Genomic DNA, 15711 nt, shown 5'->3' with positions numbered 1-15711 from the left:
TGGCCATTTCACTTCGCAATAAGATTAATTTAAAACAAACAAAAAAATAAGCCAAAAAAAAAAAAATCTTGGCTTTCCATTAACGTGGAGCTGATCTCTGTTTTAGAAACTGTCACTGTGTGTTCTGAATCAGTGAGCACTGAGGTCACAGGCAGAGAGTGGCCCACTGCCAGCGTGCGGCCCTTTCTTTCTCCTTCTTTATGCCAGGCAATGTGACAGACCTGGAGTTAAAGAAAAATTGACAGTCACGTGTGGGAGAGAGCACATGAATAGATATTTTGAAGCATTCTGCTAAGAAGTTTAACAGTGACATATCTGGAGTGTTAGGATTGTGTACTCCAGACTGAGAGCACAAGAAAAGGCTTATAAAAGAGACAGTTTCATCAGGGATTGAACCTCGACCTATGAACCTGGTCGAGTTCCTGGTCACAGTTCAATTCATGGATTGATTCCTGATCAGGGCACATGCCCTGGTCCAAGGTTGGATCCGCAGTGGGAGGCATGCAGGAGGCAGCCAATCAGTGATTATCTCTCATCATTGATGTTTCTCTCTCTCTCCCTCTCCCTTCCTGTCTGAAATGAATAATAATATATTTTTAAAAAATAAAATAAAAATAAGACAGACAGTTTCACTCTACTTCATTAATTTTATAAACAGAAATTAAGGCTATAGGCACATTATCATAATATACTATATGGACACATCCAACAACAAAAAATGTTTTTCTTATGAAAGCATAGATATGGGTAGGTACTTCTCACAGTATCACAACATTCTTGAAAGGCATTATGTTAGGCACCAGTAAAGGTTAGAAGTGATATGTGCATAAACTATGCTCAAATATATAGAAGTATACCTATGGGCAACTCATATATTTATCATGCCAAGAGAGCATAAGTATTCACATTCATTTATATTCCCTTAAAAATCTAAAAATCAAGCCTAGGTATTAGGGGTGAAACTATAGGGTTGACAGAGATATATAATTTTTATTCTACAGAAGAAACATATTTGAAAAATTGGTGCAGCACCCTTTAAGTGTGTAATTTATTTCAAAATGGGACCATACTTTATCTAGAGGGTATTCATTTCCTTAATAACTGAATCTGACATAACTTGCTGAGAAGACAGCCTGCTCTTGCACTTAAGGGAAGCACTCGTGGTAATAGGTAGTTGAACATTTTAGAAGGGAAATCACTTAATCCACCCAATTTAGAGCTTTAGAAGGAATACTTTAAGGTGTAAAGGAAAGAAGTACTCAAAGTATAGATGATTTTAAATTATCTTTTTCCTAGATAAAAATGTGTAGTACCATGGCTTTCAAGCATACATTAAAAATTCAATAATAGAGTATTTTTCTTATAATTATTTTAAGACAAGCTTCCTCAGCCACAGCACTATTGGTACTTTGGGCTGAGCAAGCCTTTGTCTTTGCAGCAGTCCTGTGCACTGGGGGATGTGTAGCATCCTCTCTGGCCTCTACCCATTAGATTCCAACAGCACTGCCTACTTGTGAAAATTTCAAAAAATGTCTCCAGACATTGTGAAATATCCCCTGGGGGGCAAAGTTGCCCCTGGTTGAGAAGCACACCATCTTACAAAATAATTTTATTGTCAATCTTCAGTGTTATAATATTATATAACAGTTAAATTCTTATCTAGTACTAGTTTTAATCCTATATAATAAAAGCCTAATATGCTAAGTGTCCAGTCATCCAGTCGGCCATTCAACCAAATCAAAGCAATTGTGCCTAAGCCGGCAGTTGAACATCCCCAAGGGCTCCCAGACTGTGAGAGGGTGCAGGTCAGGCTGAGGGACCCCCCTCCCCAAACCTACCCCCCCCCCAGTGCACGAATTTCGTGCACTGGGCCTTTAGTATATAAATAATCATCTGTGGAAAAATAATAAGCAAGCTATTTCCCAAGTTAAATTAGGAAATATCTTCAGGACCTACATAAATTACTGAAACAGTTTAAGGGTCATGAGAATCATGAGGTCAAGAGAGATAAAATCAATTCGCAGTGATTTCAAAATTGATTATAACATATGAAAATATCATTTCTGATCTTGGACTTATGATCGGCACAAAAAGTGGCCTGCATCATCCAAGAAATTTGATAAATCAATGATAAGGGAAACACACTCAACCAGGATAAGCAAGACAAAGTTTAGGATTTAAGAGCAAAGTTTAGAAAGTGGTGGTAAGTAGAAGATTCAAATAAAGACTTAACGCAGAGGGTGGGAGAACCAGTGATGCTCAGGGAGTCGGGCACTAAGTAGGAGCCAGAGCCATCCTCTTCTGACCCCTGTTCTGTGCATCACCTTAGGGACACAGACAACATCAAAAGGGAGAAACTTGTCTGCTTGAAAAATCCTAGGAGACATGACCATCTGAAAAAGGAATATTAAGTACAATTGAAACGTTTTTGATGTATTAATGAATGTATACATATTTCTATACTTATTATATCATCTCCTTCAATCTGGCTCCCCATTTAAAATCTCTAACATATTGCCTGCCACATAGTAGGCACAACTAAATATTTTAATGAAGAATTGGACATTTGATAAATGGCTTCTATCACTTCTATAAAAACCAACATTCCATAAAGAACACTTTTTAGCAAGAAGTCTCTCTTTGAGGGATCTTTATCTTTTCTATTTTTGACACTCCATTATGTTCAATACTCTCTCTAGAATAATTCAGATTCTAAAACCTCAACTCTTCATGACATCATAGTATCCACAATAGCACTTTTATTACCCTGACACTCTCAAGTAACCTATGGTATATGTTATATAAGGAAAAATTAGTTTTTTATCTGGAGAGCCAAAATCAATGTTGTAGAGAGAGAAAAAATAAGAAGCTATGATACAAAGCACTTACCCACAACATAAAAGAAAGGTTATACATTAATAAAATGTATTCAATAGTTAAATAAAAATAATTCAGTTTTGAATAACTAAGTCTCCATATACTCTTCTGGTGAGGTTACAAAAAAGTCCAAAATAGGCTTTATGTTTTAAATGCTGCACTGGAGCAAAACTCTCTTAAATCCTATTCATATTTTAAGACCTTATATGTTTAAATGGATCCTGGATACAGCATAAAGTTGAAGCTAGGTACACCATCAAAAGGGCAAAAACATTCATTTTCCTGTTCCTACAGGACATAAAGAGAGGTCAATAGTTTTCAACTCTGCCTGCATTTTATAATCACCTATAGAGCTTAGCCTAGTACTGCTGCCCAGATACATCCTCAGAAATTCAGATTTAATTGGTCTGGGTTGGGGCCAAAGCCTCAATATTTTTAAGACCCCCACAGGTAATTCTAATATGAAAAAACACTAAGATAGATACATAATTAAAAGCCAAGTAAATAATATCAGGAAAGAGGGAGAAACAGCAAATATTTCTAAAAACTGTCAACTAATATTTTATCATTTGTTAATATATAGTTCATTAGATGCATCATAGTCAGAAACTACAGTATGCATGCATATAAGCATAACCAATGGACATAAGACACTGGGGGATAGGGGAGGCTAGGGGACTGTCTAGGGCGGGGGGATAAAATGGACACATATGTAATACCTTTTGTAATACTTTAAGCAATAAATTAAAAAATAAATAAATAAATAAATAAAAAGGCATAGATACAAAATTTTAAAAAAAAAAAAAAGAAAAAGAAACTACAAGGTAACCTTTGTCACTATATATCAGTGTTTGCAACTGTAAAAATTCAGATGAGAATTTTGATTGCTGCATAGCAACTTGAATTAAAAATATCTTGCCTTTCCTCTCACTAAACCTTTGTTAGCATTGTGAAAATATTAAAGATATTCTTCAGTATTAAAAAGTACATTTTTTATTGTGCAAACCAATATAGATTTTTTTTCCATGAAAAGATTGCCCTTCTCCAAAATTGATGGCACAAAAAAATGAAAAGGACCTGGCTAATGTCATTATAAATCAGTAGTCAAGGTAGTCATTCTATATAATAAAAGGCTAATATGCAAATCGACCAAACGGCAGAACGACCAGTCGTTATGATGCACACTGACCACCAGGTGGCAGACGCTCAACACAGGAGCTGCCCCCTGGTGGTCAGTGCGCTCTCACAGGGGGAATGCCGCTCAGCAGAAGCCGGGTTCACGAGTGGTAAGCACAGTGGCAGTGGCAGGAGCCTCTCCTGCCTCCTCAGCAGTGCTAAGGATGACCGACTGCTGGCTTAGGCCTGCTCCCCGGTCTCTGAGAGGGCACTGGCTGGGCTGAGGGACACCTCCAAGTGCACGAATTTCGTGAACTGGCCTCTAGTCCTATATAATAAAAGGCTAATATACAAATGGAACAGTGGAACAACCTGAACAACCAGTCGCTATGTCATGCTCTGACCACCACGGGGCATGTGCGGAACATGGTGGGCGTTGGCCGCAGCTAGATGGTGGAGCAAGTGAGCAGGGGTGCCAGACCAAGGTGGGGCACCAGTTGCTATCATCAGGGTGAGCCTCAGTGGTTACTGAAAATTCTTTGCTCCCACGCACCGCAGTCCTGCCCGGTGCTCGCACCTGCTTACAGCGCAGGCCCTGCTTGCACCTGCTCCTGGCACTGGATCCGCCGCTTGCACCCAATGCCCATGCCCAGCACCAGTCCCGATCACTCGGCGCAATCAGTGGGTGCAAGTGGCGGCTGCTGGCCCTGATTGCCCTTGAGGGCTGCTCCACCTCCCCTTGCTCCTGGGGGCAACTGGGGCAGCAGCCGCCACTCATACCCACTGACAGCACTGGCCCAACTTGCACCACTGCTGGCACCAACCTCAATCGCTCTACACCATCAGTGGGTGCGAGCAGGGCTGCCACTGTCAGCACGTGGGAGTGGTCGTGGCGGGAGCAGGGCTGCCTGCAGACAGGACCGGGGCCCTGCAGTGGGAGGGGCTGGGCTGGGGAATGGAGGATGGCCAAGACACACTGTGCCTACTGCAGCCTCGCAGCCCACAGTTCCTTTCAAGGGGCATGAATTCATGTACTGGGCCTCTAGTATCATTATAAACAGATAATGACATGAAATTATCTACTGATTTTTTAAAGAAAATTAAGAATATAAAAGGCAAATGATTGTCTTTTATCTGAATTTGGCCATTACATCCATTTATCTAATAATTAAATATATAGCTATTGAACTGAAGAACAACACTGATACAGTGAAAATCTAATTAAATTGGGATTTCTTCAAAACAACTGCACACACTTGGGATGGGCCTGTACCAGTTGTAAGGGGTTTAAAGCCCAACAGTCAAATGATATTTTATAGAAAGTGCACATGAAACTTATGGATGATGTAACAGTTTACACACTCTCTGACTCTGTAATAAACTGGGAGAAAACTGTTTTTAAAAAATTAAGTAAAAAGAATAAACTTCTCATGAGAAAGACAATGGGACACAACAGAAAGAACATTTGAAAAGGTAGAAAACACCTTGAAAGATAAAGGCTAAACCTGCCATAAAGGACCAAATCTTAGGAAGCAGAGACACGAGCTGTCTTCCACAGCAGCAGCAGAGGGTAACAGCGGCTATTGCCCCTTCCCAGCTCCAGGAGAAGAGAGTTTTACTCTGTGGAGAACTGGATCCAGAGACCCCAAACTTGGCCACTGCACCCCAATGGGACTGATCCAGGAGTGGGTCCTCCAGGATTTTCTTTAAAAAACAACAACTATCAAATAAGAATCATCTTTTCTTCAAATTGGGAAATTTAAAAAATATAACCCTGGAGATGCTAAGGATTGTGCCTATCACCACATAAAGCAGTGGTTCTCAACCTTGGCTGCACATTAGAATTCCCTGGGAATCTTTTTAAAATCCTGATTTCTGGGCCTCATCCTCGGGAAATTCTGTTCCTTTGTTACTAATCTTGTGGTCTCACCCCATAACAAAGAAACAGAATTTCCAGAGGATGAGGCTCAGAAATTAGGATTTTAAAGATTCCCAGGTGATTCTAATGTGCAGCCAAGGTTGAGAACCACTGACATAAAGGAATCTGAAAGAATGAATCCAATAACCAGTAGAGAAGCTGTAGTAACAATTAAAAATAATCAATCTTGTTGAAATAGCGTTTGAAGCTTTAGGAAATCAGAAAGTGCCTATTTTTGCTCTACCTTGATCTTGGGGTTTGTACATAGTAATTCTTCAATTAAAGTTTGCTAAATTAATAAACAAATCTCTGATTTCAGTCTCTGATATCCTGGGGATTTTCTGGCCTTCTGTAGCTATTCTAGTCATCATCTCTCAAAAATGAAATGAAAAAAAAACAAACAAAAAACTACATTTCTTTTTCTTGAAGTTAATTTGAATTTGTGGTTTTTGTCACTTACAAAGAAATAATTTCAATAAATAAAATAAATTATACCAAAAAAGGAGAATGAAAAGTTGTAAGTCTAAAAATGTAGAAGAGGCTATTCAAGTTGGACTGGGAAATAGTGAAGGTACTTCCATCCCAGGAAGTAATTGCTATAAGACAGTGGAGGAGTTCATTAAGCAATTTTTAAAAAGCAGTTTGTCTTTTAAATGTGCCTGTTTAACCTCGGGCTGCAGAGGTGTGATGGAGCGTCATTTGGTGATGTTTGGAGGCATTTTTTTGTTTGTCATTCTTAGGGTGGGGGTGGATTTCCTACTGAAATCGAGTGAGTAGAGAATAAGGCTAAACATTCTGCAATGCACAAGACAACCCCCAAAAGAAAGAATTATACAATCCAAATAGTCCATAGTCATCACTTCTTGGCCTTTAGGCTAAGATCAAAATGTCCATAGTGGCACTGCTGAGAAACTCCCCCTTACCTGGGTGGAAATATTTCTAGGATTTGTCACTGTATATTCTATCAGGTTGTCAAATGTATCACTCAACACACAAGTTGTTGGCTCATAAGAAGCCATATCTGGACTTGATCATAATGATATCCCATTGCCAGGAGATTCTATATTTGAAGCTAGATTTAGCAGTTTTGACTGTCACCCATAAGGAAAAGATAAGAGAATTTGTACAGACAATAGTGCTTTGAAGACCTGGGGCAGGGAAGTGAGTGAGGTCAATAGGGGGAAAATGGACGTCTGTAATACTTTCAACAATAAAGATAAATCTAAAAAACAATTGGATATGACACAGAAGTTCTTAAAATATTGTTCACGTGGAAAAATATATGTATACTAGTGCCTGGATGCACGGATTTGTGCACATTGAAAGGGAAATAATTAGAAGAAATATTTTAATATTGCTATTTGCCCTTTCTCCATCAGTGCCTGGGAGCCAGTGGCAGCCCCGCCCCCCACCGCCGCTGCTGGTCACCATCTGCTGGTGATCACTGGGGCAGTTGGGCCCCCGCTCATACCCTCCTTGGCCTGGTGCTGCCTGCTCACCTGCTCCACCATTTCGCAGTGGTCCCACTCTCGTCGGGGCCCATTGGGGCTGGCAACACCTCCATTGCCACCAGCTGCCAGCCCCACCTCGCCGATGCCTGCCATGTTCCGTGCCACCCCCTGGTGGTCAGCGCATGTCATAGTGAGTGGTCGAATTCTCAGTCTCCTGGTCGAATTCCCGGTCGAACCACCGCCCGTGGGGGCATTTTGAATATTAGGCTTTTATTATATAGGAGACTGTGCATTCCCAGAGTGGGCCCTTGAGGATATTTGTTGTTTTTGCTACCTATAAATCATCCCCCACCCCTTAGTGACTAGAACTTTGTGTTTCTGATTGAACTGTAAATTATAGTGGTCCACCTTTCCAGCTAAAGAAGTGAACACATGATCCACAAATAGCTATACCTCATTCTCCTGGCCCAGAGATTATTCCAGATACGGTAACATGGCTAGATTAGTCCAATAAGAGCCTTTCCTTAGTATTTTTCTAAATAAATATGTTGGAGAATCTTCCCCTATGCTCTCTGATCTTTGATCTGGAGAATTTTTTTTTTAATATATAGAAGAATCTAACAAACTGGAACCTATACTCAGAGACAGGTAGAAATAGGATTCTAAGAGAAAGAATCATGGCAATATTGAATCTCAGTTCCAGTGTCTGTGATCTGAAGAACAGTCCTTCTTTGTTTTGTGAATTATATCATTTAACTTCTATTTAATCTTTTCTTTCCTTCAGTTTCCTGCCCATTATTACTTAGATTCCTGCCCATTATTACTCAAAGAATCTTGATGAATGTAACATTCTATGGGTATAATTTTTTCATATAACACTAATTTGAGCATCATCAAGAATAATTATCAGAGCATTTAAAAGAAGCCAAGGCTATATTCCAGATACTGCCATGCCACAGATCCTTCAGTCTTTCTAGAAACTTTCTGAGGCCTCCTATCACTGTAACTGAAATCATAGAACAAAGCTAACAGAGCTAAAAGTAACATTACGGCACCAACCAACTGCCACCCCTAGAGTAGCCCAATTAATTAAAATAAAATACAGCACCTCCTCTAAAACCACATGCTCTTATGTTTTCATTTCATTTCCTGACAACCTCCATCAAGGTTTAACTCTCAATCAAGATCTAAAGTGTACATATTTCCCTGACTCTTTCCCAAATCGTTTGCTTTGAAAGGTGTTCCCTTTTCTCCCTTTCTCTTGCACACAAATACAAATGAAGATATAGAAATATCTCAGTACTTTTATGCCACTTCCAAGCAAATTTTAAATAATGGCAGAAAGTTGATATTTAACGCAAAACATGTGAATTGACTTTCTTCTATCTTTTTGAATAGGGGGATGAAGTTTGCTGAACATGAAATCTCATAGTTTCCAGACATGCACAAATCCTTTCATCTGTAGTTAGTATAATGTCCTTCCCCAATTCTGCCTGTTGGTTAACCATTAAGCTATGGTCTCTTTGCAAGGCTCTGTGAATTATCGTTTTTGAAACAGAAGTGTTAGGTGGGCACTATATGGAAATATAATTTTTTGAAACCAGAGAAGAGTCTCTACTGCTTCTCTTCTCACTGTGGCTTGGTGGTTTTTCATGAGATTAAATGAAAACATAGGAGGGTGTGGTTTTAGAGGAGATGCTGCATTTTATTTTAATGGCTTCAAATAATGTCATCTCTATAACTCATCCTTAAATACTAATTTTAATATTCTTGTTATAACACTGGAGAGCATCTTTATCAGGTATGGCTTTATAAGATAATGTAATCTGAATTATTCCAAATATATTTAATTTATCCTTTCATTTTAAACTAATGACATATGTTTTTTTGAATAATAATAGACCCAGGTGGTTCAGTAAATCTGCGAGAATACAGAGCTTAAACTGCAGCCATACTTTTTAATTTAAAAATAAAACTAGTAAGTGATCAACCAAAGGTCTTGTATGCATACATATAAGCATAACCAATGGACACAAACCAGGGCGTGGGGGAGGCCGGGAGGAGGTCAATGGGGGAAAAAGGAGACATATATACTACTACTTGTAAAACTTTAAACAATAATAAAAATAAAATAAAAATAGAGTTTACCATGGGAGTTATAAATACTATTCCAAAGACACTGTGTAATACCTACTAATTTTGCTGGGTCACACACATAAAAGTGAATATTTATCAAATTATATACTCTACTAATTGACCAATAAATGTAGCTAAATAGCTAGGAATATAAAACTCACTGATACACAGTTCATCTTTTTTCAAACAACTTAAGTGAAATTCAAACAAACTGCCAGATGGAATCTGCTGAACCAAAAGCTGATTTTTGTCAAGTGTGTTTTTTGACTTGTTTGTTGTTGTTTGAGGGGTATAGTGAAGGAATTTAACAAAGCAAAAATGTTAGGCCATCCTGAAGAGATGTTATATTGTCATTCTCAAATTTGAAAGCTTTGAAGATATTGTAGGTACAGTGAACTACTTAAAATTCCTCAATCCCCACTTTGCAAGTGCTGAGTTAGGGCAGATTTCATAGCTCTAAAACTCGTCTTCAAGTGGAAGATGTGTGGATACCTACAATGGTTACTAGACAACAACAGCCTAAAGTACATAGTTCACATTTCTTATAATATGTGTTCTTCCATGTTGTGAACTAAATTGTGTCCCCTTCCCCCAAAATTCATATGTTGAAGCCTTGATTCCTAATGCAATTGTATTTGAAGATAGAGCCTTTAAGTAGATAATAAAGGTGAAATGAGATCATTGGTTAGGGCCCTAATCCGATAGGACAGGTATCCCTATAAGGCAGCAGTTCTCAACCTGTGGGTCGCGAACAGTGAAAATACATCCTGCATATCAGGTATTTACATTATGAATCATAACAGTAGCAAAATTACAGCTATGAAGTAGCAACGAAAATAATTTTATGTTTGGGGGTCACCACAACATGAGGAACTGTATTAAAGGGCCACGCGGCATTAGGAAGGTTGAGAACCACTGCAAGAGGAAGAGACACCAGAGATCTCTCTTCTCAAGAAGGCAGCCATCTGCAAACTGGGACAAGAGGCTTCACCAGAAACCAACCCTGACAACACTTTCATTTTGGACTAGAATCTAGCCTCTGCAACAATTCCAATTGTTTAAACACCCACACTGTGGTATTTCGTTTTGGCAAACTGAACAGGCTAATACACTTCACTTCTTATGTTTCTGATTTATTCAGTAATCACTTGCAATTATTTTGGCACATAATATCTTAAGGCATGTATCAGCGTGTTCATTGAACAAATATTTATTATCTACTGTATGCTAGAAATTGTTTTGATTCCAATGTCTTTGTTCTCTGTATTAGTCAGAGTTCTCCAGAGAAACGGGACCAATAGGATAGACAGATGATAGATAGATAGATAGATAGATAGATAGATAGATAGATAGATAGATAGATAATAGATAGATAGATAGATAGATAGATAGATAGATAGATAGATAGATGATAGATAGATAGATAGATGATAGATAATAGAACAAATTTGTTAGAGAAATGGGTTAATCCAATCACAGAGGCTAAGAAGTCCACCACACTTTGTCAACCGCAACCAGGAAAGTTGATGGTGTAATTCAGTCTAAGGCTGAAGGCCTGAAAATCAGGGGGATGCTGGTGTGAGTCCTAGAGTCCAAAAGTCTGAGAACCAAAAGTTCCATTGTCCAAGGTCAGGAAAAAATGAATGTCCCAGTTCAAGAAGAGAGAAAATTCACCCTTTCTTCACCGTTTTGTTCCATTCAAATCCTCAAAGGATTAGATGATGCCCAGCCACAGTGGTGAAAGCAGATCTCTTTACTCAGGGAACTTAATCAAATACCAAACTCTTCCTGAAACACCCTCACAGACATACCCAGAAATAGTGTTTTACCAGCTATCTGGACATCCTTCAGCCCAATCAAGTTGACACATAAAATTAACGTTTACCTTCTCCAAAAGATTCTGAAATCAGATGCTCCTTTCACTAGATTAGAGACACTGGAACTAGCCCACTGCCTTCCATTGTTCTCCCTTCTTTATAACCACCAAATTAGAGAGCTGAGCAATATCCACACTGCAGCCAAAGCAGATCAAAGTGTTATCTTCCTCCACCCCGGTCTTCTGTTAAGAAGGAGAAGGAAAGGAAATAACATTTACACAAGTACTTCACTAGATGTTTGTGTGCTTTATTTTACTTAGCAGATATACGGGGGGAAATCTCCAGAAATTGTATTATGCCATTGTGTTAATGTACCACAGCTTTTTTATCTGCTCATCTTCTGATGGGCACTTGGGCTGTTTCCAGTTTAAGATTACTCTATAGGATTAGAATTCAAAATGCCAGTAATTTTTTAAGTTTTAAGTTTAGAACTTTGGCTTCAAAAGATAGATTATGCTATCTCAACCATAATGATTTCTACCCCCATAACATCTCTACGGACTGCCGTGCATCTTGATATTCCATTACGCCTGAGCTATAACTTCATTTTTCCAATATCTTATGTGAAAATTGAGATACTAATGCAATCCAGTTGTCCAAGCTGGATGAAATATAGATGTGTAACTATAGTAATGGCTCCAAGTAACTGTTTACAGCATTCAAATGCTCATATCATCTAAGGAATGGAAGCAGTTAGAACTTTTCAGAAGCTTTTTTTCCCCATCACCATTTATCCCCTCTATGTCTTCTTCCACCCCCACCCATTCCCTCTCCTACCCCTGCAATCAACATACTATTGTCCATGTCCATGAGTTTTCTCTCCTTTTTCCTTTTTTTGTTCAATCTCAACATCCTCCGGTCTCATCAGAGCTGTGTATCCGGCTCTCTATCTATGAGTATGTCTCTATTTTACTTGGTAGTTCGGTTTGTTCATTGAATTCCACATATAAGTGAAATTATGTGGTACTGCCCTGGCTGGTTGGGCTCAGTAGTTAGAGTGTTGGCCTGAGGACTGGGGGGTCACAAGTTCAGTTCTGGTCAAGAACATGTGCCTTGATTGCAGGCTCAGTCCTCAGTCCTGGCCCTGGTCGGGGTGAGTGTGGGAGGCAACCAATCAATGTGTCTCTCCCACGTCTCTCTCTCTCTCTCTCTCTCTCTCTTTCTCTCTCTCTCTCTCTCTCTCTCTCTCTCTCTCTCTCTCTCTCTCTCTCTCTCCTTCTCTCTCTCTCCCTCTCTCCCTCCCTTCTATTCTCTCTAAAAAATTAAAGGACAAAATATATTTGGGTGAGGATTATGAAAGAAAGAGAAGAAGAAGAAAGAAAGAAAGAAAGAAGAAGGAAGGAAGGAAGGAAGGAAGGAAGGAAGGAAGGAAGGAAGGAAGGAAGAGAGAGAGGAGAGAGAGAGAGAGAGAGAGAGAGAGAGAGAGAGAGAGAGAGAGAGAGAGAGAAGGGGGAAAAAATCATATGGTATTTGTCTTTCTCTGACTGGCTTATTTCACTTAGCATAATGTTCTCCAGGTCCATTCATGCTGTCATAAAGGGTACAATTTTCTTCCTTTTTACAGCAGAGTACTATGTCATCGTGTAAATGTACCATATCTTTTTTATCCATTCATCTACTGATGGACACTTGGGCTGTTTCCAGATCTTAGCTATTGTAAATAACACTGCAATGAACATAGGGTTGCATATATCCTCTCGAATTCATGCCTTGTGTTTCTTTTGATAAATTCCCAGAAGTGGAATCGCTGGGTCATTTAGTAGCCCACTTAAACTCTAACTTCCATGGCATCTGCTATTTTCTCCTCAATCAGTAGATAATATATAGCACAGTGGTAACTTTGAAATCTGGTCAATTTTGTTTTCTGTGTTTAGCTTTATAAGCATTTGAAAATGCTCTAAACCATGAGCACATGTCCATAATCTTAAATATGTAATAAATATAAATCTTTCATCTGCATTACACATAGTAACTTAGAATAGGTTATATGTAAGACAAATCTTCAGTTCATGGAACTGTACTTATAGCAAGAAACAAATATATATCTGTTAACAAGTTCAATTTGGAGTCCTAAACTACTTATCCTAGGCCATAAATACCAGGCAATCTTTTAGGTTGCCAAATTTCTGGAACTCATTCAAAATTTCACAAGCTCTGAATTCCAAATGATATTTCCCATCCTCTTAATTTGTTTGGGTTGGAAAGAAATTGACATTTCCAACATATTTCTACTTAAATTTGTGTTTTCTGCTATGTAAACATAATTTCTCATTTTGGAGAAAATCAGCATTTTTTACTCCAAATAGCTCTCGTGGAAGCAGTAGCTGTTCATGAAGATGTGCTTGGTCCAAAAGGCAAAACTAAAATCTGAGTGAGGATAATAGAGCTCACATGACATGTCAGGTCTTTAAATAATTAAACTCCATTTAAAACTTCTCATTTCTTTTTTTCAGTTGGTGTACAAAGGAATTAAGCTGGTAGAAAGATTGCAATGCATTTACTTTTTTTATAGGTTTGTAAGTGTTGGATTTTTTCCCCCCAAGAACAGTTTGTTCTCTTAATGATCTAAGAAGTGGAGAAGTAAAGAGCCTTAAGAGATGGGGGTGAGGGGAAGGGAGAAAAGTAAGAAAAAACAACAGTGCAATTTTTTGAACATTTTAAGCATATAATACTTTTCCAAAAACACTTATTTGTTGATCAATCATGTCTTTGTTTTAAATGAAAATTGTATTAGTCAGCCCTGGGTGCCATAGTGAAATACTATAAATTGGGTGCTGTAAATACAGAAATGTATTTCTCACAGCTCTGGAGGTTGTTCAAGATCAAGGTCTGGCAGGGTCAGTTTCCGGTGAGGACTCTCTTCCAAGTTTGCAGATGGGCACCTTCTTACTTTGCCCTCATAAGGTGGAATGGGAGAGAAAGAGAGCACTCCAGTGTCTCTTCCTATAAGAAGTTGTCTCGTGGTCAATGGTTTAACCAGAATGCTCTTGCACTATCCCTATAGGTCAAAAGGAAGTACAGATTATTTGTTAATACTTAGGATTATGGGAGCTTTCCTGTCCTGCTTTGTGGAGATTGCAAAATTGTGCAGCACAGTCTCAAGAAAATCCTTCTATATAAAAACCTATAAACACAAGATATATGTTGAACATTTCAGTATATTAATTTCTTCAGGCCATTCATGCTCCACACTGGATTATTTTAGATATAGGTTCAACAAAAGATACCCTCAAAAGAACCAAGTCAAATAACAAATATTTCCTGATCCCCTATTATGTGAAACCATTACCAGCTATTATAGGACAGCTCTTCTACAAGATCTATATGGCTATTTCCAATAGTTTGTAGCACCAATAAACACCATACATCCAAAGCTTTGTGTAATGACTACATTGTTGCACATGAGGTTTTCTTCACTGTGTCCTTTATTACTAACATAAAATGAAAGAGCTGTTGTTGCAAGGAAAGAAATGGATTAGGCAGCAGTATACAATGCATACAAAGGAAGTACAAGTTCTCCTTCCAAATATTTACTTAAAATGTCAGTAATTTTATCTTCTCTGTTTCTCTTTCCCCATAGTAAAAAAGCACAAAGGCTAAGGGAAACATTTTGTATTATATAATGTTCCCCAAAGTTAGCTCCATGAGAAGAAAACATGATTGTACTTTACCTGGGTTCAAGAGAAGATTCTCTAAAGAATACCTGTTTCTTAAGCCCTGATTCTCCCATTAGCTAATAATATGAACTTGTGTTGGTCATTTTTCAGTTCTTTCACATATACACTAGAGGCCCAGTGCATGGATTCGTGCACATTGAAAGGAAATTAATTAGAAGAAATATTTTAGAGGCCGGGGAGGGGCCACGGGAGGGCTCCAGGGTATGTCTGGCCTATCTCACCCAGTCCCAATCGGCTGGACCCCAGCAGCAAGCTAACCTACCAGTTGGAGCATCTGCCCCCTGGTGGTCAGTGCATGTCATAGCAACTGGTTGAACGGTCAGACACTTAGCATATTAAGCTTTTATATATATAGATGGCTTTGATTGACAAAATATCACCCATCTCTTTCAGTTGTGGAATGCTACATTCTGGTTTGTAAATTTATTTGTAGTCCATGTAAGATGTAATTTCTACCCTATATCATGGTCAAAAACTCATAACAATGTGTCAAAAGTTTAATACCTGCTTGTAATTTTTAAATTGTTTCTCCTAAGAGAAAAAAATAGAAGCACTCTATGGTAAGAGTTAAAATTATTTTCCTCTCAGGCTGCATGTGAATAATAATTAAGTTATTCAGTATCCCAGGTTTTCAAAGTGCTGACATATCTCAAGGGAAA

The 15711-nt window shown here is 38.5% G+C and overlaps 1 long non-coding RNA gene across 1 annotated transcript in view; it reads right to left on the bottom strand.

The window, feature by feature from the left end:
- The window catches only part of LOC118675411, a 76762-nt gene that overhangs the window by 56277 nt on the left and 4774 nt on the right, over positions 1–15711 (bottom strand). The window contains exons 2-3 of the long non-coding RNA XR_004973897.1: positions 14177–14373; positions 11384–11557 (exon numbers count right to left, since the gene is read on the bottom strand). This is a non-coding gene — a long non-coding RNA (uncharacterized LOC118675411). The remainder of the gene's footprint in view (positions 1–11383; positions 11558–14176; positions 14374–15711) is intronic.

The sequence above is a fragment of the Myotis myotis genome, unplaced genomic scaffold, assembly GCF_014108235.1.
Source record: "Myotis myotis isolate mMyoMyo1 unplaced genomic scaffold, mMyoMyo1.p scaffold_m19_p_2, whole genome shotgun sequence".
NCBI lineage: Eukaryota > Metazoa > Chordata > Mammalia > Chiroptera > Vespertilionidae > Myotis > Myotis myotis.
The sequence above is the reverse complement of the archived record's forward strand: the minus strand, read 5'-3'. Positions and strand labels throughout refer to the sequence as shown.